This window comes from Pelodiscus sinensis, chromosome 1 (assembly GCF_049634645.1).
Source record: "Pelodiscus sinensis isolate JC-2024 chromosome 1, ASM4963464v1, whole genome shotgun sequence".
NCBI classification, from domain to species: domain Eukaryota; kingdom Metazoa; phylum Chordata; order Testudines; family Trionychidae; genus Pelodiscus; species Pelodiscus sinensis.
Genome location: NC_134711.1, coordinates 90,483,635 through 90,506,483, shown reverse-complemented (window position 1 = coordinate 90,506,483; position 22,849 = coordinate 90,483,635). Strand labels below are relative to the sequence as shown.

Genomic DNA, 22,849 nt, shown 5'->3' with positions numbered 1-22,849 from the left:
ATTATAAGAACACTTTGTACTTATATGCTTTTTATCCTAAAATCTCCAAGTGTTTTTCAAAGGGTAAAAATTAATACCACCATTTGGCAAATGAGGAAACTGAGGTAGACAGCAGTGAAGTGGCTTGCCTAAGGACATGCAGCAAACCAGTAGCCAAGCTTGGAACAGAAGTCAGTGCCTTGACTCCTGATCTTGTTCTTTGACCACTAGACAATACTGCCTTATTTTACGTTTTATATCGGTACTTTCAAATAATGTTTTTACTGTATCAGACGTATATACAAATATAGATAAAATTTGTGGTGACACTAACTAGATGGAAAATTACAAGGGCTGTAATCCTTCATAATTCAGATCATAAACTGATCTCCCATGATATAGCTAGAGGAACATTCCAGGGTTTGGCACCTTACTCAGATACTTCTGACTTGGTCACTGATGGAGATGGGTTCCTGGGCAAGCTGGATCAATGCCTGTTCTGGTACAGTTATTGTTGTGTTCTCATTCAAGCAGATGGGTACCTGGGAGGGGGATGCATATTTTGCTATGGCTCTAGCTACTTGTCTTTGAAGGAGAGCCTCTGTAAACACTTTCTAGAAAAATAATTCTGGAAGAATTTATATTTCTAAAAATAAATGAGAGATGATGTTTCTGAAAGAGTCTGAGTCTGGGGGCAGGGAGCAAACTTTATTAAATTATTCTGTAGAGTAGAGGCCCAGGCTGTGCGCCATTTAACTACCGTCTAATTAGAAGCAATGAACCTCTGAGGAACAGGTTTATTAAGAATGATCTAATGATGAAGGCATTGAGATTTTAGGTCAACTCTAAGAAATGTTCTAAGATGAGAGGAAATAACCAGAATGCCTAGGCACCAATTGAAAACTTTGTTTCGCGCTCATAAGGCTGTATAGAGATGTCTTCCCTACAACTTTCACCCCGGCATCTCAGGCCCCTTATAGCCCTGCTGTCAGCGTTGCCCTAACCTTACCTCCCGCAACTGTAAATATAAAAATCACACAAAAATGAGGGCAGAGGTGGGATGGTTAAAATTCCCAAAATTAGTGAAAAAATAAATTCTGCCATGCCTACTATTAGTCACTCGGGATGCCATTTTGTGCTGGATTCCCACTGTTTCCACACAGTTGAAGAGCTGTTTGTGTGTTTCCAGACTTATGGGGACATTTGGAGAGGTACCATGATGGTCACCAAAGTTTTAACTCTTTTAGGTACATTGTGAGTTCATCAGGTAGGGTTAATGCCTTGGCATAGGTGGCACATTTCTCACCAAGTCACTACTGGACCAAATGCCCAAACATGTTTCTTTCAAGTAAGGGATAGAACTGAAAGTCACCTTATCAAGTATTCCTAAACCCTGCACATAAGAATACAAGTGTTAATCCATCTTCCTGGACAGATTTCAATTTAAGTAATTGTATTTAGGGTATTTAACATTTTAGTGTTATATGGGCATTTATTACTCCTTCTCTTACACTGCTGTGCACTACTAAAGAGCCTCTGAGTTCCACACCAGAGAAGGGTGCTTTTCATTGATGGGTAAAATGATATGTGCACAAGTAGAAATAGCGATTCCCAGGCAGGTGTAACTGATGCTCTGTTAGTCACTTGCAGCCTCAGAAAAAGTGTTCTAGGGTGGAGGTACTGGTCTGGTATGCTTCTTGACTCATGCTCTCCATCTTGGTCAGATTACTCTTAACAGGAATAATCTTGCATAAGAGGTATCAGGAAAATACTGTTCCATGTAGGGCTATAACAGCACAAAGGCTTGTACTAATGTTGCCTGAGTTTGTAGCCGATCAGTGCCACTAAAATATGCAGGGCTTGAATTTAATCCATGATTTATTTAAAAAAAATGCTTTGGGGTTGGTCAGAAAGATGATTTTCTATTATTATTTTATTTATGATTATTGTGATGTCAGTCCTTTCAAATGCCTCTGCATTTTGATTTCCAATTGTTTCTTTAGTTTTGGGCAAAAGGAGATTTTTACAGGGGTATTTTCTGACTTGGTGTCAACAACAGCTGAGCCCATTTTCAAAAACAGCATTTTCAAAATTGGCCGCTGATTTGGGATGTCTCACTTTTTGGTGACCAACCTTAAACCACTTGGTCTGATTTTTCAGAAGTGCTGAGCACTTACAGCTCCCACTGACCATCTGGAATGGTGGTCCTCAGTACTTGGTAAAATTCAAGTTGTCTCAGGCACAGCAACTCAAATGTATGGCACCCAAAATCAGTGACCACTTCTGGAGATTTAGGATTTGATATATGCTACACAGATTATTACTTTCCTTTATAAAACTAATTTGAAATAGCTTCAGATTTCGAAAAATGCCTGCAAGATCATCACTTGTAGCAGCAGTGGGCAAACACTGGCCTGTGGTCTGGATCCCGTTCACCAAAGTTAGCCCCTGGTGGGCTGCAACTGCTGTATTCACCTGTGCCTCCACATGTATAGTAGTTGCCACTCCCAGTCAATGGGAACTACAGAAAGTGGTGCCCTGGTCCACACCACTTCCCGCAGCTCCCATTGGCTGGGAACGGCAATTCATGGCCAATTGAAGCTGCAAGCATCCTTGTCTGCAGAGGGATAGGTAAATATAACAGCAGCCCACCATAGGCTAACCCTGGCAAACTGTCGCCATTTTATTGCCCATCTCTGGCTTACAGCATGTTGTACATGTACATGATACTGAAAATGACTTTTGCACCTCTCCATATCTTGTGCCAGATAGATTAGGTGAGAGTGAAAGAAATGGTGTTAGAAAATAGGAGACTAGAGAGCCCTGTACAGTAACAGTAAGTTATTTTTTTCTGCTAGAATGCAGAAGTGCAACACAGTAGATGTATTTAGATGAATTTTTCTCTGACGAAATTCACTTTTGTGGTGGGAACCACTATTAGTTCTGTTTGACACTGTAGTACCACTAAATACCATTTTGAGGGTTGAAATGTCACTTAAATGGTCTATGGCTCTTATGCTCATTCACTGCAGAAGGATGAATTTCACCTTAGCAGTATTTCTAAGATTCACTGATAGTCTGTTTAGAGAACTACTTGTTTTCTGTGTTTAGCTGTGTTGGTGCCACACCATTAGAGAGACAGGGTAAGCAAAGTGGTATCTTTTATTGGACCAATTTCTGTTGGTAAAAAAGACAAGCTTTTAAGATTACATAGAGCTCCTCTTCAGAGAATCGCTGGCAACTTTCCTGCTGCAAGCCTATACCACATTCACGATGCATTTTGAAAGGTAAAGTTTGCAGCTCCTAAGATTCCTTCCTGCTGACTTTATATGGTAGATGAGATAGGGACATCTGGTGGTGTCTCGTCAAATAGTTTTCTATGCTGGAATTTCCTTTTTCTTTCAAAATCTCAGAAGAAACTCCATAGTTACATGAAAAGTGTGTTAAGCCTAAGCAAACATCAGGAAATGATAACCAAGCAAACATCAGGAAATGGTAAACTTTAGCCACTTGTTCATATCTACTATATTTGAGAGAGTTTGTCTATTTGTCTCTTGTCTGTTTGTTCAAGAACTCCTTCTAAACGGTAAGAGCTAGGGTCACCAAATTTGGCATGGAGATTCCTCTTATCATAACTTAAAGTAAGGTCAGGGTTTAGTTGTGCCAGAAAAATGGGATGTGCCTGGAATGGGATTGCTTCTGAGAGAACCAAAAAAGAAAGAATCACCAAACAGGGGAAAGGGCCTGGCTGGGAGTGACTCTCCCCCATCCAGAACTGCCCCAGCCCTGAGCTCCCACCCATCCCTCCAAGTGCCCTTTACAGATGGTGGGGGGCTGAAACTCCCTTCTACCCAGTTCATACGGGGACATTGCTGGCTGTTCCCCTTCATCAGGGAGCAAGGGGAAAGTGCACAGTTTGCTGTATTCTTCATTCTGACTGGGGAATGCAGAAGGTAGATGTACCTGCCTCAGCCGAAGGTGACACATCCTCGCCTTATTGTGCCCTCTGGAGCAGCAGTGGCCATGGAAAGACGCCTCTCACCTGGTGCCAAGCTGGTGGGGTAGTCCTCTCTCCCCAGGGCAACTTGCATACTGAACCCCTCATCTCCAGCCCCATTCAAGAGTAATTATTCAACAGAAGCATGGACATTTTCATTTTATTTTCCAAAAAACAAAAATTAGTTGAGGACCCAAGCAACGCCAGGTAAATCTTCCAATGCTTTATAATAGAATGTATCTTTGTCTTTAAAGGCTAGTTCTAATATCTATGTGAGAGAATTTTGAGCAAGCGAGTCTTCCTTTCTGTCTGTCTCCATCTGTTTGTTCAAGAACTAAGAACTAGGACCACCAAATTTGGTGTGCAGCTTCCCCTTATCATAACTTAAAGGAGGATAAGGGTATGATTGGGCGCGGGTGAGGTGAAGCTCCCGCACCCCCAATTCATACAGGACACATAAAACCACATAGAAAAGAGACAGAATCACCGGGCAAGTAAAAGGGCCTGGCTGGGGGTGTGCCCCCCCCATCTAGGACTGCCTCTGACCCCCCTAGTTGTGCTTAAGGGAGGGTGGGCAGGGCTGCAGCTCCTGTCTCCCCCTCCCCCCGCATTCATATGAGGACATTGCTGGCTATTCCCCTTCATCAGAGAGTGAGCAGAAAGTGCAGTTTTCTGCATTCCTCACTCTATCTGGGGAGCACCAAGGGCTGATGAGCCTGAACCTGCCCCAGCCAGGGTACACACACCACTCCCCGGGCTGTGCATGCTGGAGTGGCAGCAGTCATGAAGAGGCACTTCTCACCTGGCCCCAAGCTGCCGTGAGAGAGGGCTGGGGTAATCCTCTCTCCCCAGAGGCAGCCTGCACCCCAAACCCTCATCTGCAGATATGCCCAAGAGCAATGATTTAAATGAAGAAAAGGCAAAAAAAATAGAGATAAGATGTACCCGAGCATTCTAGTGCAATATAACTTTCATAGGAGCATTTTACAGCTTTGCAGTGTGCCTTTTTTATAAGGTGCACACCGAATAAACCACTTGCTTAATTTATTGCATCTCTTGTATGTAAATGATGTTCAGGGATTCTATTATTTATTATGACAGTGTCTATGGACTGACCAAGAATGTTGGCCCCATTGCGTTCAGCACTGAGCAAATGGGCAAAATCATCCGTTGTTGTAAATTGTCATTGCTCCACTGAGCTAGCCCCATTCAGTAGTGGACACTCCGTGTCCCAAAGAACATGCTGTGTAAAAAAGACAAGACAGACAAAAGGGAGGGGATAGGGTAAGACCACAAAAGCAGACTCAACAACGTGAGCTGTAAAGGTCATATTAATTCCATGATTTATTTTGTTTTTGAATTTTTTGTTTGGGTAGGTTGTTCTCAGGGGACTCTGGCATATGCAGAGGTCACGGAAGATACTACTCATAAGCTGTAGAAAAAATATATATTTTGTTGCCTTATTTGAGAAATAGTATATAATCACCTAACTAAAAGCTATATTGCCATTCATATACGCAAGCCACTAGAATTAAGGTCATACATCCATTTATGAACACATAGAGAAAGGCTACATAAATGGGTTTTGTTTCTATAACAGAGGGAACCTGGGGCAGGGGGGGAATCTTACATTATAAAGGAAATAACATTCATGGCACTCGTACTTCTGGGTCTCATCAGGCTATTGCTGTGTATGTGGTAAAGTAGCAGACATTGTGCTCTTATTTGCCAATTTGTCCTATGGATGGATCTATTGACCATTTCCACCAACAAACCTATTTTTACCCCTTACATGTTGCCTGTGCATTCTCATGCAAGGTGCACATTGCTGTGTGGAGTTTCCCTCTGGGGAGACTATAATGTTTAATCACTAGCATGATGGAAATGCAGAGTTACCACTATTTGAAGGCCCTTGGTGCCTGTTGGACTAACATGGCTGTGTGTTTCTCTAATTGTGATAATCTACTGGAATTGGATCTACATCTCATTCCACTTTATCCATTGTGCAAAGCCAATACAAGCACAGTCTTGTTGGCTCATCTGCATTAACAATGAATTATGGTTTTCTTGCTGCTACCCAAATAAATAAAAGAATACAGTTTTTAGACTTTCTGAACCAGAACTGAATATGCCCTTTACCAGCTTTATTTAATAGGATGCAGTCAGCTTAGATTAAACCCAATGTTTAGATGTGGGGAAAGTGGAGGTTATGAATTGTAATATCAGTAGGAAAGGCATGAATGTATATTTTAATTTCAATTAAAACCATTTTATTTTTAGATTTAAATATCCCCCTGCAGCGCTGTGAACCCAAACAGCAGTACTGGCCAAAAATGATTATATACCCAGAGTGAAAACGACCAGGCTGAATTCACTGAGCAGGTTTAATGAAATGCAGATTAAATAAACTGCAGGACTGGTGAAAAAAAACAGTCATACTTTTAACGATAATTAAGTCTTAACAACTAGAGCTGCTATTAGTTAGTAGGATATTTTAAACATAACAATAATGTCTATCCTAACAGTGTCCCTTTGCCCGTATAGCCTGCTTCAAGGGTATCCCTGCAACCATTGCTGCAGGCACAAATACATTCTGAGCTCTGTACAAAAATGGTTTCTGGCTTCAGGCAGGATGCCAGAACTCTGCCCCTTCCTCACCACTACAGGCCTGCCCCACCTGTTTGCCATCTAATCCCTTGGAGAATGCGTCCATGAATGGCCCAGTGATTCCACTGATGAGTTCTTCCCAATATTTTCCTTCTTCTTGTGGCACATCCCTTGATTAGACTTAAATAAGTATCTTTTTCATTCACGTCCTCCACCCTTTAAAATTATGTCCTATGCAGTATTTCAAGAAAGTCTTCATCTGTACTTTATCTTATTCCTTTTTTAAAATCAGCACATATTCACATTTTTGGCCAGAATTTCAACCTTAAATTAGATTCCTAATCCCATATTTAGGCAGCTGAATAAAAGTAGCTTGATTTTCAAAGGTAGTGAATGTTCACAGCTCCAGTGGATGTCCGTGTGAGCTGCAGTGGGCCAATACCTCAAAATCAAGCCTCTTTGATTTACAAGTCTAAATATGAATCTAGGAGCTTAGATTTAGGTCAGATTAGAAAAGTTTGGCCTTTATCCTTTCTTTGGGGAGTTTTAAATACATAGTTAATTCCCACTGAATTTTCAGTTTGGCCCAGATTTCAATGGGAGTTAGACACCAAAACACCTTTGAGGATCAGGACATAATGTCTGTATCTCTGGTCAGGGTCATACACACACACACACACATTCATAATCATCCATGTGCATGTACAGAGCACATCTGCTCACACTCATGTGCACACGGGCCAATTCTTATGCACATTCTCAGACCTATACTTACACATGCAAACACATGGCACACCTCACACTCGGAGCACACCTATTCACTTATTCCCATGTGTAGTGCTTTGGCTCATAATTATGTGTGAAACTGATTTGTAAGCAAATTCACAGATGCACACCCATGTTCAGACATGCTTAGTCATACAGAATTTACAGTTGATCACACACCCTGGGGCACTATTACAGTCACATGCAGGCACTCTCACACAAACAGATGTACTTGTAAACTCACATTTTCTCGCATGCATCAAATCATGCATTAGTTGGTATCTCCTATGTGTCTTGCATATGTATGCTGTAACAGATAATTTCAATCTTTTTCTTCCCATTCGGTTTAATGTGCAGATGTGGTAGCACATCAAGATTAGAAATAAATGTAGCGGAATGACTTCAGTCAACCTGAAATGTCGAATGACTCATTCACACCCTTTAAGCAGAGCTCCCTCTTTTGCTACATGCATTCTATTAAATAGAGCTGGAGACCTTGTGGTTCCCTGATACAGAGCAGCAATTGATCACTTTTTCACAGATAGGATAAATTAGCAATTATATTTGTATATTATACGGGCATTGCAGACAAGGCTCCAGTTAACTTGACTGCTGTGATGGTTGCAACATCACTGTTCACACTGGGAATGAGACTCATGGAATCTCCAAGGCCTGTCTGTATTCAGAGGTTGCCCTGGTTTAAGGATTTACCCATTCATGGAATGATTCTAGAATAGATATTCCAGAATAATTCCATGTACTGTTACTGTCCTTTAAATTCACACCCTCCCTTAATCCAAATTAACCTTCAAGCATAGGCAAGTCCTAACTTGTTGCCATCCATGCCTTTAGTTAAATTAGTGTAATTTCTGGGTGTGAACAAATCACAAGAACAGTAACAGGAAGGTAGCCACCCTTGGTCTCAGGTTGAAAATAAACTGGATCACTTCTTGGAGCAGCACCTTTCATTTTAAAAAAATCCATGATTGTAATTAATTACTTTAAAATTCCTGCACAAGCAGTCACACGTGCAAAACCATTCATATAGGGCCTGATTCTGATTTCAACATACAGCCCTTTTACACACACAGGCATTGTAACTGACTTATAATTTAATATACTCTGGGGGCTTGATTCTCATTTAAGACAAAAAGCAGTCTTAATGGAACACTGAGGTTGAGAGTGTAAATACAAAAGTCATAAATTAAGGTTTCCAAAGCAACGTTAATTCTGCCACTTGACACATACTTTTGGTAGCAGTTTTAGTTGCCGTTTTTGCAGTTCAGCATGCTCCTTTGTATACAGAGTGGATCAAATTGTGGTTACAGTACAAATGTAACTGAGAGCAGAAATTGCCCTAATATGTACAAATTGCCAAGTTAAGATTGCTAAGAAAACCTTAATTATGGGATTTCCTATGCTTGTGCTAAGTTCTAGTACTTAATTTTGTATTGACCCTAGGCTGTGGTATTTCATCTTATTTTAATTGTTACATTAAAGACCAATGAAGAAAGGATAAAATATAACAAAAAAACAGTGAAAGAAAAAGAGAGAAAAGCATGCAGTAATAAAGCATGTCTTTCTGAAAGGCAATTTCCTGCAAAAATAGAACGACAATTAAAAGGATAAAGAAATGCTACTTTTCCTTACTGTGTTGAATTTTATCCAAAAGTGGAAGCATAGTTATCTGCCAGCACAAACTGTAATTTTAGAGATGGAGTTACAGTTGTCTCTGTTGTCAGACTGAATCTTATGCAAAAGCAGTTACTTTCCTGATATCATTCTGCTTCCCATTTTGCACAAAATTGCGTCTGCTGGCATGGAGTAGCACATGCAGTAACTGACTCAAAATGCAACAGAATGCACCTATCAGTCAGTATCCGCAGACTTCGTTACCACATTGTTCAGACACGTCATAGTCATGAATTCCTGTACAGTAATTCCTCTTTTAACACTATAGATATGTTTCAGAAAATGATCGTGTTAAGTGAATACGTGTTATGCGGGGTCAATTTTCCCATTGAAAATAATGGAACAGGTGGGGATTGCGTTTCAAGCGGTGGTGTCTGTTGCGACAGGGACATAAGGTTGGGGGAGAAAGGAGACTGGGTTACAGCAAGGAGAGGAGGTGTTTGGCTCTGGGGAAGGGAAGGAGAGGAGAGGGGAGGGGATTTGGTTGGGAGTATGCCCCTGTGACGGGTCTGCCGGGACCCGCGCTGCGTCTGGCGAGGGGGCGTCACCGGGGAACGGCATGGTGAGCGATGAACCCTCCGCCACTTTTCAGGGAAAGCCCCGCGCAGCCGCCGGCGACGGGCCAGCTAGGGAAACCCAGCCACCAGCCTGCAAGCGGGGGCGGAGGAGAGGTGGCAAGGTGTCCAGCAAGGGGGAGTCAGTGGGGAACGGCACAGCAAGCAGCGAACCCTCCGCTGCTTTGCAGGGAGGCAAGGGAAGCCCTGTGCAGCCGCCGGCAATGGGCCGGCTGGGGAAATTGTGTTATTCTGGGGATGGTCGTGTACTTCAAAAAACGTTCCCTAAAAAAAAAATTGTGCTATTGCAAAAACGTGTTAAGCGGGCACGTGTTAAATGAGGAATTACTATATATCATGGCACACTAGAAATACTGAATTTGTCTTACTAGATCAGACTATTGGCTTATAATGCCTGGTATTCTATCTTCTGTATGGTCAAGGACATGCAAGTTCAAAGTGAAATGAAAAAATCTCCTGTTTTGTACTTGATGATGGGAATTCTTTCCTGACCCTCATGGAGATCAGTTTATGTACTGAAATCATAAGATGTGATTATCCTTAATTCAGTGTACCTAATTGCAGATGTTATTTTTGTTTATAAAATAACAAGGTAAGGCTGCCATCCATGCACACAGAAAGCACAAGTGCACCTACAGACAAATAGACAAGTGAGTTCCATTCTCAGTTAGTACCAGAATAAATAGCTCTATTTTCAGAAGTGTGTAACATTTGGCATGCAGAGCTCTTTATCCATCTATAAGCGTTACAGTGGCAACACTGCATATTGAATACTTTTGAAAATCCTTCCAATATTTAAGCGTTTAAATGGAGCTGAGCTCTTTTAAAAATCTGGCCTCAGTTATAGGTGCTGAAATCTTTTGAAAATCTGGCCCATAGGGCCAGAACCTGAATCCTCCTCTGGCTGCTTTGCACCACTCTGACAGCTCTAGTGCTGGTGCTTCTGGACTTGAAGGATTTTCTCTGGGTTGTGGAATCCTTGTGAGGTGTAGCATCACCCCCATCCCAGCCTTTGATATAAAGAGAGTAGGAAGAATACTTCTGTGTCCAGCTGGTCACTGGCTGCCAGAATGGCCATTGGGAGCTGCTGTGTTTTAGAGCAGTCCTGGGGCTGGTCTGAAAGTACGCTGGGCTCAAATTTACACTGGAGATCCAATTTATACTAATTAGCCCCAGAACCTACAGAGTGCAAAGATGGCCATATGACATCTCTCATCCCCTGGACTCAGTCTTTTGCCACCAATCAGCCACAGCAGAGGCTACGGCCCCTGGAGTACGTACACATGTATGCAAACCCGCATGTGCACGACGTGTTCATATGAAAGCAAACTCAGACATGCATTCATTTATGGCCGTAAAATTTCCTTACACATATTCATACTTTCTCAGACGTGCACATTTTACTTCTACGCTCATGGCGTAAATGCACCAGCATAAGTGCAAACACCATACATACAAAAGCGGGTTTAGTGTACTGCACAAATACAAATACACACTGAAGCACATGATTGATATTCAGCTAACACTGACTTGCATTAAAGTACATACCAGACCAGACTAAAACTTAAAAAGAATCATGAGAAAAATTGAGAGGCAGTTAGCTAGATAAGTTATGATGAGATCAAAAAACCTCTAGAGTACAAGGAAGTGGCTTCATTTTTCATACTTTATGTATTTATGTGGGGGGTGAGTGATGGAAACTTCTCAATTTTGCAGAAAAAGATCGTTCAGAATAAATTCATATCGGACAGCATTCCTCAAGTGCCTGCTCTTTAGGAGCAGTTAGGGAAAATTCATACTGCAGGAAGTTGTTAATGGGGGCTGCATTAGCAACCCCTTATTGCTGTGACTGGTAGAGGGACTGCATGTTCCCCACTGCAGTTCCACAGCCATTGATGACTGCAGATTAGGGGCTCATTGTCTGGATGACTTAATCAAGCAAGTTAAAATATATGTATCATGATTAAAGGGAAGAAGAGGGGTGGGGGCGAGGGGATGAAAAGGAGGGAGACATCATCTTTCCGTTGCTTCAGATGGAGGATCAAAAAAGTCGAGTGAATCACAGGGCGCTCATCAGGGATCATTTAAATCCTGAAATGGAATGTTTGCTTGAGTGCGCTAGGCTTGGTTCAGATCACCGAAAAAGACCGTCTCTCTCTCTCTCCTGCAACAGCAGGGAAGAAAATCAGCCGCCCGTGCAGCACATTTTAATTTCGTCCTGATGGCCATGCTGCCCCCGCTTAGCTTATCTGCAGTTCAAATTGATATCAAGGAATACTGCAATGACAGGATCAACTATCATCATCATTGTTTAGATAGATGAGTCTGTCTCTGGTATTAGTGTCATGTTTGCCTTTCACTGCGAGCATGAGGCACCTTTTGTATCAGGCTCTAAGACTTTATAAGAGGCCTATAAAGGTGGGGCGGGGGAGTTCCTTCCTTGTCAGCAGCATCACCTCCCTCTCCCCTTCTATCCATCTGCTGCAGGTATTTTTCAAATTTTGAGCAGTAAAAGAAAAAAGTATTTTAAAACCACAGGGGTAGGTCTTCAGCGGGTGTAATTCAGCACAGCTCAAGAGAGCAACACTATCTGAAGATGAGGGTTTGTTTTTTAATCAGTCTTGCTCCAATCAATGCAAAATTTGAATCCGTACAACAAAACCACCAGTATTTCTGAGCAGAGCTCATACTCCAGAAGCCACAATTGTCAGTGTGCACCAAGCTGACTTGTCTGGCATCTGTAACCAGCTAAGTATTAGGACAGAGCTGGAAGATTTGGTGGCATGGCTGGGTGTATGACACTTGTCTTTTAGGTAGAGAATTATGTGGCACAGCAGGTCTGGTTTGCATGTGTGTGTTCAAAGCATTAGGCAGCACAGCTGGTGCAATGTGCTTGCTTGTGTCTAGATTATTGGGCAGCTCTGAAGCAGTTCAGTAAATCTAATGGAAATACAGAAGCAGGCTGGGAACTGAAGGATGCAGCAAGAAGGAGTCAAACATCCCATTTTCTATTATAATCAGTTGTTGCCACCTTCTCAGCTGATCCCCACTCAGTTTTGTCACAGTTCAGTTTTTGTGATCTCACCATTGCTTCCAAGGTGATGAGCTGTGATGTCACAGGCGTTGTTCAGTGTAATCATCTTGCAAAGGCAGGAGGACACGATTGATTAGAATGGATAAAGATGCTAGTCAGACACTAACAACTCAGTAATCTGCAGTGATAGGAAGGGAAACGTAGAAGAGGAACTTGGCAGGATCAGAGGGATGGAGAGAAAATATTTCATCTTTTCATAGTTGTCAGTGCTTTGAAATATGTTCCTCTACTTGCATTTAAAAAGGAAAATAGAGAAACATAGCAACATATTATTGCAAAACAAAAATCCCTCCAAAAGGCCAACATGCTCTTCAATTGGAACGACAGAGGGTATATTTTGAAGTGGATTATCAGAGGAGTGTGGTGCAGCCACATGACTGGGATTATGCAAAATGCTCTGCAGTTCAATATTAAGACCTTGTCTACGCACAAGATGGTGTATAGTTAAAGTTCTACACACACACACACACACACCCTGTGGAGATAGCTATCTAGTATATATTCGTGCGCACACACACACCCCTGTGGAGATAGCTATCTACTCTCAATATATTTGAGAAAGTTGTACATTTGTCTGTCCACGAGTCTGTTCAAGAACTCCTCCTAAACGGTAAGAACTAGGAACCACCAGATTTGGTATGCAGATTCCTCTTATCCTAACTTAAAGCAAGCTCAGGATTTGGTTGTGCATGGAACTTGACTGGTTCTCATCAAATGTGATAGTAGGGACAGTTATATTCCAGAATGACCCTAGGAGGCAGCAAGCAAGTGCACCTCTGACAAAGTCAGAGAGAGTTGTGCAGAAGCTGCCAGCCAGGCAGCATGGCACCTGCCACCCCAGTCTAGCCTGGGGCAGCAGCCGCTGGCAGGACAGTACAGCCTCCATCACCCCAGACAGCCACAGGAAGAACGCTAACAGGTTCCAGGCAGCACAGCAGCCGCAAACTACCCCCAACCCCTGCCTTGAGCCACGCAACCCCCACTTCTGCACCCCCATCTCCTGCTCAGACTCCTGCAACCCCTATACTTCCAGCCCCCTGCTCTGACTCCCCCACACACATCTCCAAGCCCCTGCTCTGACTCCTGCACTCCCCCACACACCCTCAGCTCCCTGCTATGAAGGACCTGAGCAACACTTGGTAAATCTTCAATTACTGATATAAAGGTGCTTATACAGGTTGGTTGTTTCTGAACTGGGGAGGGATCACAGACCCTAAACAGTATAAATGGTAACAATGTTTTGCATAGACAAGTCCTTTGTCATATCAGTCAGTGAGTGTGGTGGTGACAGGTCAGGACTAGAACAGCAGGGGTTGTTTACACTTAAGGATAATGGTGCATTGATTGAACTATTTGAGAATCCTAGGACTTGATCTGGCAGGAGCTGTAGATGAAGAATAAGGAACAGGACCTTCACAGCAGAAAGAGCCTAAATAGCAGGAGAAGCTATAGATCTGGACTGAAGTGTATTGGTAGAGCTCTGCAGAGGACTCTGAATAACACCACCTGCTCTGTGCACTTGCTCCCTGACTGCAAAAATAACTGCCCATTAATGACTTGTCACCACAGACAGCCTAGCCAGCCATCCTTGGAAAGGGAATTTGTGAGAGCAGATGAATTGCCATGTGTAGAACACATCTGACCATGGGACAGGAACAGATGAGAGATTAGGAGAAGCCGGACAGCTCCCATTCATACCTTTCAGCTGTATGTGGATTTGCAACCTGATGCTTAAGCATCCACTGCTGATGAATTATTATTCACTACAATACATGACAGCTGAGAATCCTCCTCATTTTCAAGCATCAATTCACTTACCCTCCTCCTCTATTTCTTGACAATGTTGCTTCCCCCAGGGTAGCTAATTAAGGACCCAGTTTAGTTTAAAAGTACATGCAATCAGAACCAAATCAATTAACCTTCCCTAGAACATCTGGCAAAACCATTTGGCTCTGGCATTTTTTGTTTGTTTTACTGTCAAAGAAATTATCTTTCTTTTTTATGATTACTCCTGTGCTCCCTGGCTAGAACAACTACTGTTGAAATTCCATGAAAAAGCTTATTCACCTGACATTGTGTTCATCTCAAAAGCAAGAGATGATGAAAACATTGTGAGAAAGCTGCCTCCTTATGAGAATGCCAACCCCATTTTGAATGCCAGTTAGGGATGGAGCATTCATACTCAGTTAGGGTCCTGAGCAATTAAGATCAGGACAGTTGTGATGGGAGTGTAATCCACATGGGAAAAGAGTTTACATCTCAGGACAAGGGTGGCAAACCCTGGAAGGTTTTTCTTCTCCAGTGAAGGAATCTCGAGGCAATCAGAGAGGAGAGCCACTTGCTGTCTCTTTCCTAGTTGGGGATTTGCCACCAGCAGCTTGTTTTCATTTTCATTTATGGCATAGAATGCCATTTTGATGTATGGCTAGATAATAAAGACATTTCAAAGCAGGACATTTCCATGCAGTCCTTTTGGTTGGCTAACAGGAAGCCAGACAATTTTTTACATTGCCAGACACCTGGGATGAATGACGGCTCACAGCAGGTCTCTCAATGGGGCACTTATTAGGTTCCATGGCAGTAAACATGGAGCAAATAGCTCACTCTGTTTTGTAACGTATTCTCTCAATCTCTCAGGCAAAAAAACTGCTATAGCCTTGAACAGAGAATATGGAACCAGCCCAAAAGATGGCTTGAGCTATTGGTAGGGCACAGAAATGACCACTGGTTAGATCTTCCGCAGTATAAGATGAGCAGACTGGCGTGTACAGTGTGAATTCATGCACGCACTATTGCCCCCTACTTACTACATGCATGCTCTTCCTCAGCAGCCTGACTGAGGAGAGCTGCTCCTTGAGGGATGGAAGGCACTTGTGCTGCTTCCTCTCTCACTGGGTGGAATACGTTAGACTTCTTGATACATAGATCAGTTTCCTCTGCCAGATGAAGAAATGATGAGAGGAAATGGCTGGTGCACATATGTGCACACTACTGTCGGCTGCTGTACTGAATATCTTTGTGTGGTCATCTTTTTGTAATGAACATGCCTTGTAGTGGTTGGAGTGAATGCAAGTGCTCTGCTAACTCACTGGTGAGAGACTTGCATTTTTGGAACAGAGTATTTCCCAATGGCTCTTGGATGGGGGCTTAGCTGGTGACAACAGTATTTGTATATGTGATAGCTTCCTCTGGATAACTGGCTGCCACTCGGGTGCTTTAGATACAGGGTTACCTATCATGCTTCTTCAGATATTGACTCTTGGTGTCCCTCCCTACTCACCATCAAACTTCCATTTGGTCAGGTTCGGCCCAAGTTCTGAGAAATCACCAAGCATCCTCCCTCTCAGGTGCATGACTCACTGCTTCTTCCTCGCCTGCTCAATGTTTAACTAATCACACCAGGAAGGAATTTTTTTCCCAGGTCAGATTAGAACACAAGAACAGCCATACTGGGTCAGAATAAAGGTCCATCCAGCTCAGTATCCTGTCTGCTGACAGTGGCCAATGCCAGGTGCCCCAGAGGGAGTGAACCGAAGAGGTAATGATCAAACGAGCTCTCTCCTGCCATCCATCTCCACCCTCTGACAAACAGAGGATAGGACACCATTCCTTTACCCATCCTGGCTAATAGACATTAATGGACTTAACCTCCATGAATTTATCTAGTGCTCTTTTAAATCCTGTTATAGTCCTAGCCTTCACAACCTCCTCAGGCAAGGAGTTCCACAAGTTGACTATGCGCTGTGTGAAGAAGAACTTCCTTTTATTTGTTTTAAACCTGCTGCCCATTAATTTCATTTGGTGGCCCCTTGTTCTTATGTTATGGGAACAAGTAAATAACTTTCCTTATTCACTTTCTCCACACCACTCATGATTTTATAGACCTCTATCATATGCCCCCTTAGTTTCCTCTTTTCCAAGCTGAAAAGTCCTAGTCTCTTTAATTTCTCCTCATATGGGATCCGTTTCAAACCCCTAATCATTTTAGTTGCCCTTCTCTGAACCTTTTCTAATGCCAGCATAGCTTTTTTGAAATGAGGAGACCACATCTGTGAGCAATATTCAAGATGTGGGCTTACCATGAATTTATATGAGGGCAATAAGATATTCTCCATCTTATTCTCTATCCCATTTTTAATGATTCCTAACATCCTATTTGCTTTTTTGACTTTCACAGCACACTGCGTGGACGTCTTCAGAGAACTATCCACGATGACTCCAAGATCTCTTTCCTGATTAGTTGTAGCTAAATTAGTCCCCATCATATTGTATGTGTAGTTGGGGTTATTTTTTCCAATGTGCATTACTTTACATTTATCCATATTACATTTCATTTGCCATTTTGTTGCCCAATCACTTACTTTTTTGAGATCTTTTTGAGGTTCTTCCCAGTCTGCTTTGGTGTTAACTACCTTGAGCACTTTAGTATCATCTGCAAACTTTGCCACCTCACTGTTTACCCCTTTCTCCAGATCATTTATGAATAAGTTGAATAGGATTGGTCCCAGGATTGACCCTTGAGGAACACCACTAGTTACCCCTCTCCATTCTGAAAATTTGCCAATTGTTCCTAGTTCTTGTTTCCTGTCTTTTAACCAGTTCTCAATCCATGAAAGGATCTTCCCTCTTATCCAATAACAACTTGATTTACGTAAGACCCTTTGGTGAGGGACCTTGTGAAAGGCATTGTGGAAATCCAAGTACACTATATTTACTGGATCCACCTTGTCCACATGTTTGTTGACCTCTTCAAAGAACTCTAAGGGTATATTTACACTTGCCCTAGTTTGAGCCAGGGAGCAAGTGTAGACGTACCCTAATAGATTAGTAAGACATAATTTCCCTTTACAAAAACCATGTTGACTTTCCCCCAACAAGTTATGTTCTTCTATGTGTCTGACAATTGTATTCTTTACTATTGGTTCAACTAATTTGCCTGGTCCTGATGTTAGACTTACTGGTCTGTAATTGCCGGGATCTCCTCTAGAGCCCTTTTTAAATATTGGCGCTACATTAGCTATCTTACAGTCATTGGGTACAGAAGCTGATTTAAAGGATAAGTTACAAACCATAGTTAATAGTTCTGCAATTTCACATTTGAGTTCTTTCAGAACTCTTGGGTGAATGCTATCTGGGACTTTTCAGTTTAGAAAAGAGGAGACTGAGGGGGGATATGATAGAGGTCTATAAAATCATGAGTGGTGTTGAGAGGGTGAATAAAGAAAAGTTATTTATTAGTTCCCATAATAGAAGAACTAGAGGACACCAAATGAAGTTAATGGGTAGCAGGTTTAAAACTAATAAAAGAAAGTTCTTCTTCACACAGCGTGTAGTCAACCTGTGGAACTCCTTGCCAGAGGAGGCTGTGAAGAATAGGACTATAACAGAGTTTAAAGAAAAGCTAGATAATTTCATGGAGGTTAGGTCAATAAAAGGCTATTAGCCAGAGAATAGAAATAGTGTCCCTGGCCTCTGTTTGTCAGAGCCTGGAGAAGGATGGCAGGAGACAAATCGTTTGATCATTGTCTTCGGTCCACCCTCTCTGGGGCACCTGGTGCTGGCCACTGTTAGCAGACAGGCTACTGGGCTAGACGGACCTTTGGTCTGACCCAGTACGGCTGTTCTTATGTTCTTATGTCCTGGTGACTTGTTACTATTAAGTTTATCAGTTCATTCCAAAACTTCCTCTAATGACACTTTAATCTGTGACAAGTCCTCAGATTTGTCACCTACAAAGGTTGGGTCAGGTTTAGGAATCTCCCTAACATCTTCAGCCATGAAGACGAAAGCAAAGAATTCATTTAGTTTCTCCATAATGACTTTATCATCTTTAAGTGCTCCTTTTGTATCTCGATTGTCCAGGGGCCTCACCGGCTGTTTAGCAGGCTTCCTGCTTCTGATGTACTTAAAAAACATTTTGTTATTACCTTTTGAGTTTTTGGCTAGCTGTTTTTCAAACTCTTTTTGGCTTTTCTTATTACATTTTTTACACTTAATTTGGCAGTGTTTATGTTCCTTTCTATTTACTTCAGTAGGATTTGACTTCCACTTTTTAAAAGATATCTTTTTATCTCTCACTGCTTCTTTTACATGGTAGTTAAGCCACGGTGGCTCTTTTTAAGTTCTTTTACTGTGTTTTTTAATTTGGGGTATACATTTAAGTTGGGCCTCTATTATGGTGCCTTTGAAAAGTGTCCAGGCTGCTTGCAGGTATTTTACTTTAGTCACTGTACCTTTTAATTTATTTTTAACTAACCTCATTTTTGCATAGTTTCCCTTTCTGAAATTAAATGCCTCAGTGTTGGGCTGCTGAGGTGTTCTTCCCACCACAGGAATGTTAAATGTTATTATATTATGGTTACTATTTCCCTGCGTTCCTGTTATAGTTACCTCTTGGACCAGATCCTGCGCTCCACTCAGGACTAAATCGAGAATTGCCTCTCCCCTTGTGGGTCCCTGTACCAGCTGCTCCAAGAAGCAGTCATTTAAGGTTTTGAGAAATTTTGTCTCTGCATTTCATCCTGAGGTGACATGTACCCACTCAATATGGGGATAATTGAAATCCTCCACTATTATTTAGTTTTTTACTTTGATAGACTCTCTAATCTCCATTAGCATTTCCTAGTCACTATTACTGTCCTGGTCAGGTGGTCGATAATAGATCCTTACTGTTATATACTGACCTGAGAGGATTTTCACTTTCCACTGAAGCATGTGAGCAGGGCCATCCTGGGGGAGGGACAAGGCCTCAGGTAACCCCTCTCCCACAGGTCCTGCCCCTTCCCAAGCTCTGCCCTTGCTACACCCCTTCCTTCCTCTGAGCAATATGGCCTAAGGGATTATGGGTGCCTGGTGCTTTCCCCCAACCCCCCATTTTTCCCTTGGTCCCTCCCATGCATAGGATGGCTGAGGCTGTTGCCTCAGGGCTCCCAAAAGTGCAGGGCCTGGGTCGGCCACCCTGCAGTAAGTACCCTGTGAGACTGCTCTGCATGTGGGTGTAGGTCATTTGCCAGGATTATCCAGGTATATCTTCCTTAATCATTTCCCTGCTTTGAACATTTGGTCCATCTCAGATTTTCTCAGTCTCTGCCTGTCACATATAATACACTAGTGTCCCATGGGTTGTAATATTTTGCTCTCTTTTTTTTGTTATTTGGTGATACACAAGAGACACTAAATGATCTAGTGGCCCCCTTCTGACTTTAAACTCTGTGGCATACACCACACCCCAAAAGGCACAGTAGAGTGAGCCACATCACTTATATTGGTGACGGCTCACTGATTGAAGCTGATGGTCTGATTTATATGTCACAGACTTGAAAATCAAGCTCTTGTTAAGGTCATCCTCTTTAAATAGGCACTCTGCTTGCAACTAGGCCCCCTTGCTGTGATCTTATCACACTAGGGGAAACAAAGTTGAGCTTGGACAGTGAATGAATGAAAGGGTGCTATTAAAAAACCTCACTGACACAGGCAACTTGGTAGGTGGCACTCTTCCTCTTGAGTCACTACTATCGAGCCAACACCCCAGCAAGAGTTAGTGGGGGATGATATATTGTGGGAATGCTACATTTCAGATGAGATTTATCACTCGATCATTTATGGTCATTAAATAGCCCCTGTCACTTTTCATAAATGTGGAGGTGTTAACCTCAGTGTCCTGGCTAAATTCCAATTCACAGAATTACATATTCTACTATCCTAAAATAAATCCTCTCTGGTTTCAAATGGTGAAGTTCTTTTTCACTTCCCCTCCTTTGACTGTGTAGTGTGGATAGCACAGAATGGCCCCTGACTTCTACCGCACATAGGTCACCAATTCAAAGATGAAGGGGGTGATCATTCAAAATAAAATTTATTTTTGTGCAGAGAGCCAGCACAACTTCTTTGCACTAGTTAATTTTCATTCATTCCTTAAATAGGGGTTAGGCAAAAATATGAATGGCTACAGTAGTCCAGAAACAGTGGTGTGTCTAGATCATCATCCTGTCTTCTAAAAATGTCCAATGCCAGATGCTACAAAGGGAACAAACAATACAGGGAAATCATCAAGTGATCTTCCCTTGTTGTCTAATCTCAGCTGCTGGCAGTCAGAGGCTTCAGTGGAAGTAAGTGATGCGTAGACCTTGAACTTGTCCTCTGCATTGGGGTGATTTGCACCCAATACATGATATAGGGGACTAAATTCTACCTTAAGTTACATTGTAGCTAGTGGAGTTGTGCTGTGTAACAGAAGGTAGAATTTGGTTCATAGTCTGTAAAGTTGCTCTGATAGTCTTTAGGATAAATGATGCCTGAGAAATGCAAGTAATGACAAAAAAAATCAAACATTTCTCAGTCACTCAGGTGCTGATAGAAGTCACACACATGTAGCGAGAGGAAGAATGAGCACCTGATGGGAGAGCTTTCATAAAAAGCCTTGTGCTGACCTGAACAGTATAAGGGAACTGGAGATACAAGAGGAAGGAGGAATAGGATCAGAGATGCAAGGCCGGTTTGAAGTTCAGGTGCTGAAAAATGCCAGTCTGGAGTTCAAAGAGAGGATTATTGACCAGTGGTGCTTTAGTAGAAGGAGTTTAAGGCCACGGTATTACTGATTTATCAACCCAGCCGACACTGTGTGTATGGTATTTGAGTCGCTCCTAAATCCAGCCTCTGGCACTGAAAAACACATTTAATCCATCTGTTAGATTGTTTGAAAAGGTGTTTGTGTCTCCATGTCTGCCCAAGGTTGGAATTAAAAATAAGCGACAGAGAAACCTTTAACCATTTCCCCAATGCTGTTCCTTTGAGCAGTCACTCAAATTCACTCAAATATCACATGGAACTGTCTGGATGTTGACAAATGAAATGATCGTGTTCATTTCATTTATCAATATCCAGACAGATCCATGTAATAGAAAATATCCCCTAGAAAGCATCACTGAAATCTCTAATTCCACTAAGAGGCACAAATCAAAGCAAGGCTTTGTATTCAGAGAGGTGGTTGTTTTTAATTGATTGTCTCAAACTGAGTTTATTGCTCTGCACATAGGAGTTTGAGAATGTATTCACCCAGCCACCTGTGATCTTTACAGAGCAGCCCAGTGCTTCAAGGTAAAACACTGAGAAACATGCCTGACTAAAACAACTTTGCTTTGGCTGCTGGCATTTTCTATAGTTCTCTCCCTACCAGTTTACGTAATCATTAATAAGAAATGTTTACCTGAAAACAGAATCTTTGTTTTTATAGTTCATGAAACTGTTAACCTACTCTCCCCTCGATTTGAAATCCTAATCCTCTCTTTGTGACATAACAATCATAATTATTGCATGCACTAATGTGACACCACAAGCTGAAGATAAGAAACACCAGTGGCTAAAATAGTACAGAATGCTGTAGGGCAAGGCTGAGTTACATCAGCAGAGCTATGCTAGAGACCTCAGAATAGCAGGAGACAATTGTGGCTCAACCTTGAGGTGCAATGACAAATTCGTGTGAGGACCTAGGACTGGGATACCAGAAGGTGTCATAGGTCAGAATTAGGGTGTATCAATAAATCAGGGAAGAGAGCTGGAAGGAGAGAGAAGGAAATGAACAGGACTGGAATGGCACAAGAGGGTGCAGACTGCGATTGAGGTTTATTCGCAGACCATTAAAATGGTGCAGTTCACTAATGCATTTTGCATTGGCAAAACTCTGAAGGGCAAGGTTAATACTGGAGGTCGGGTTTGAACCATGTTTGTATAGCTGTGGGGGGGTTCCCAGGCCTTACATAACACAGATATCTGTAAGACGGGGTCCCGTTGAACTTGCAGAGGTGTGTGTGGATAATCACTCACCTTGCCTCTAGTCTGCTGGCTTCCTGTTCAGGCACATGAATTCAAATTCACTTCAAATAAGCAGCAAAAAAGAAAGTGCTGAAAGAAAGAAACTCTGGAGAAAGCATGTGAAGGTCCTTTTATATTTGGGAATGAGCAAAAACAATTCTCAGAATCAATCTCTAGTGGCCCATCAATTCTAAACATGACATTTTTCTTGGGTAATTCTGGGTCTTGTTCGGTGATAACACTTCCTGGTCTTTCTCTGTTCTGCTATGAAAGGCAGCTCAGTAAGTTTGAGCTAGTTTCTCTAGATAGGCTGTTGCTGAGGTTTCTTTC

General features: G+C 42.2%; 1 protein-coding gene across 9 annotated transcripts in view; it reads left to right on the top strand.

Annotated features, from left to right (window-relative positions):
- GRAP2 (GRB2 related adaptor protein 2) overlaps positions 1-22,849 on the top strand; it is a 161,763-nt gene that overhangs the window by 109,736 nt on the left and 29,178 nt on the right. The gene's annotated exons all lie outside the window — the stretch shown is intronic.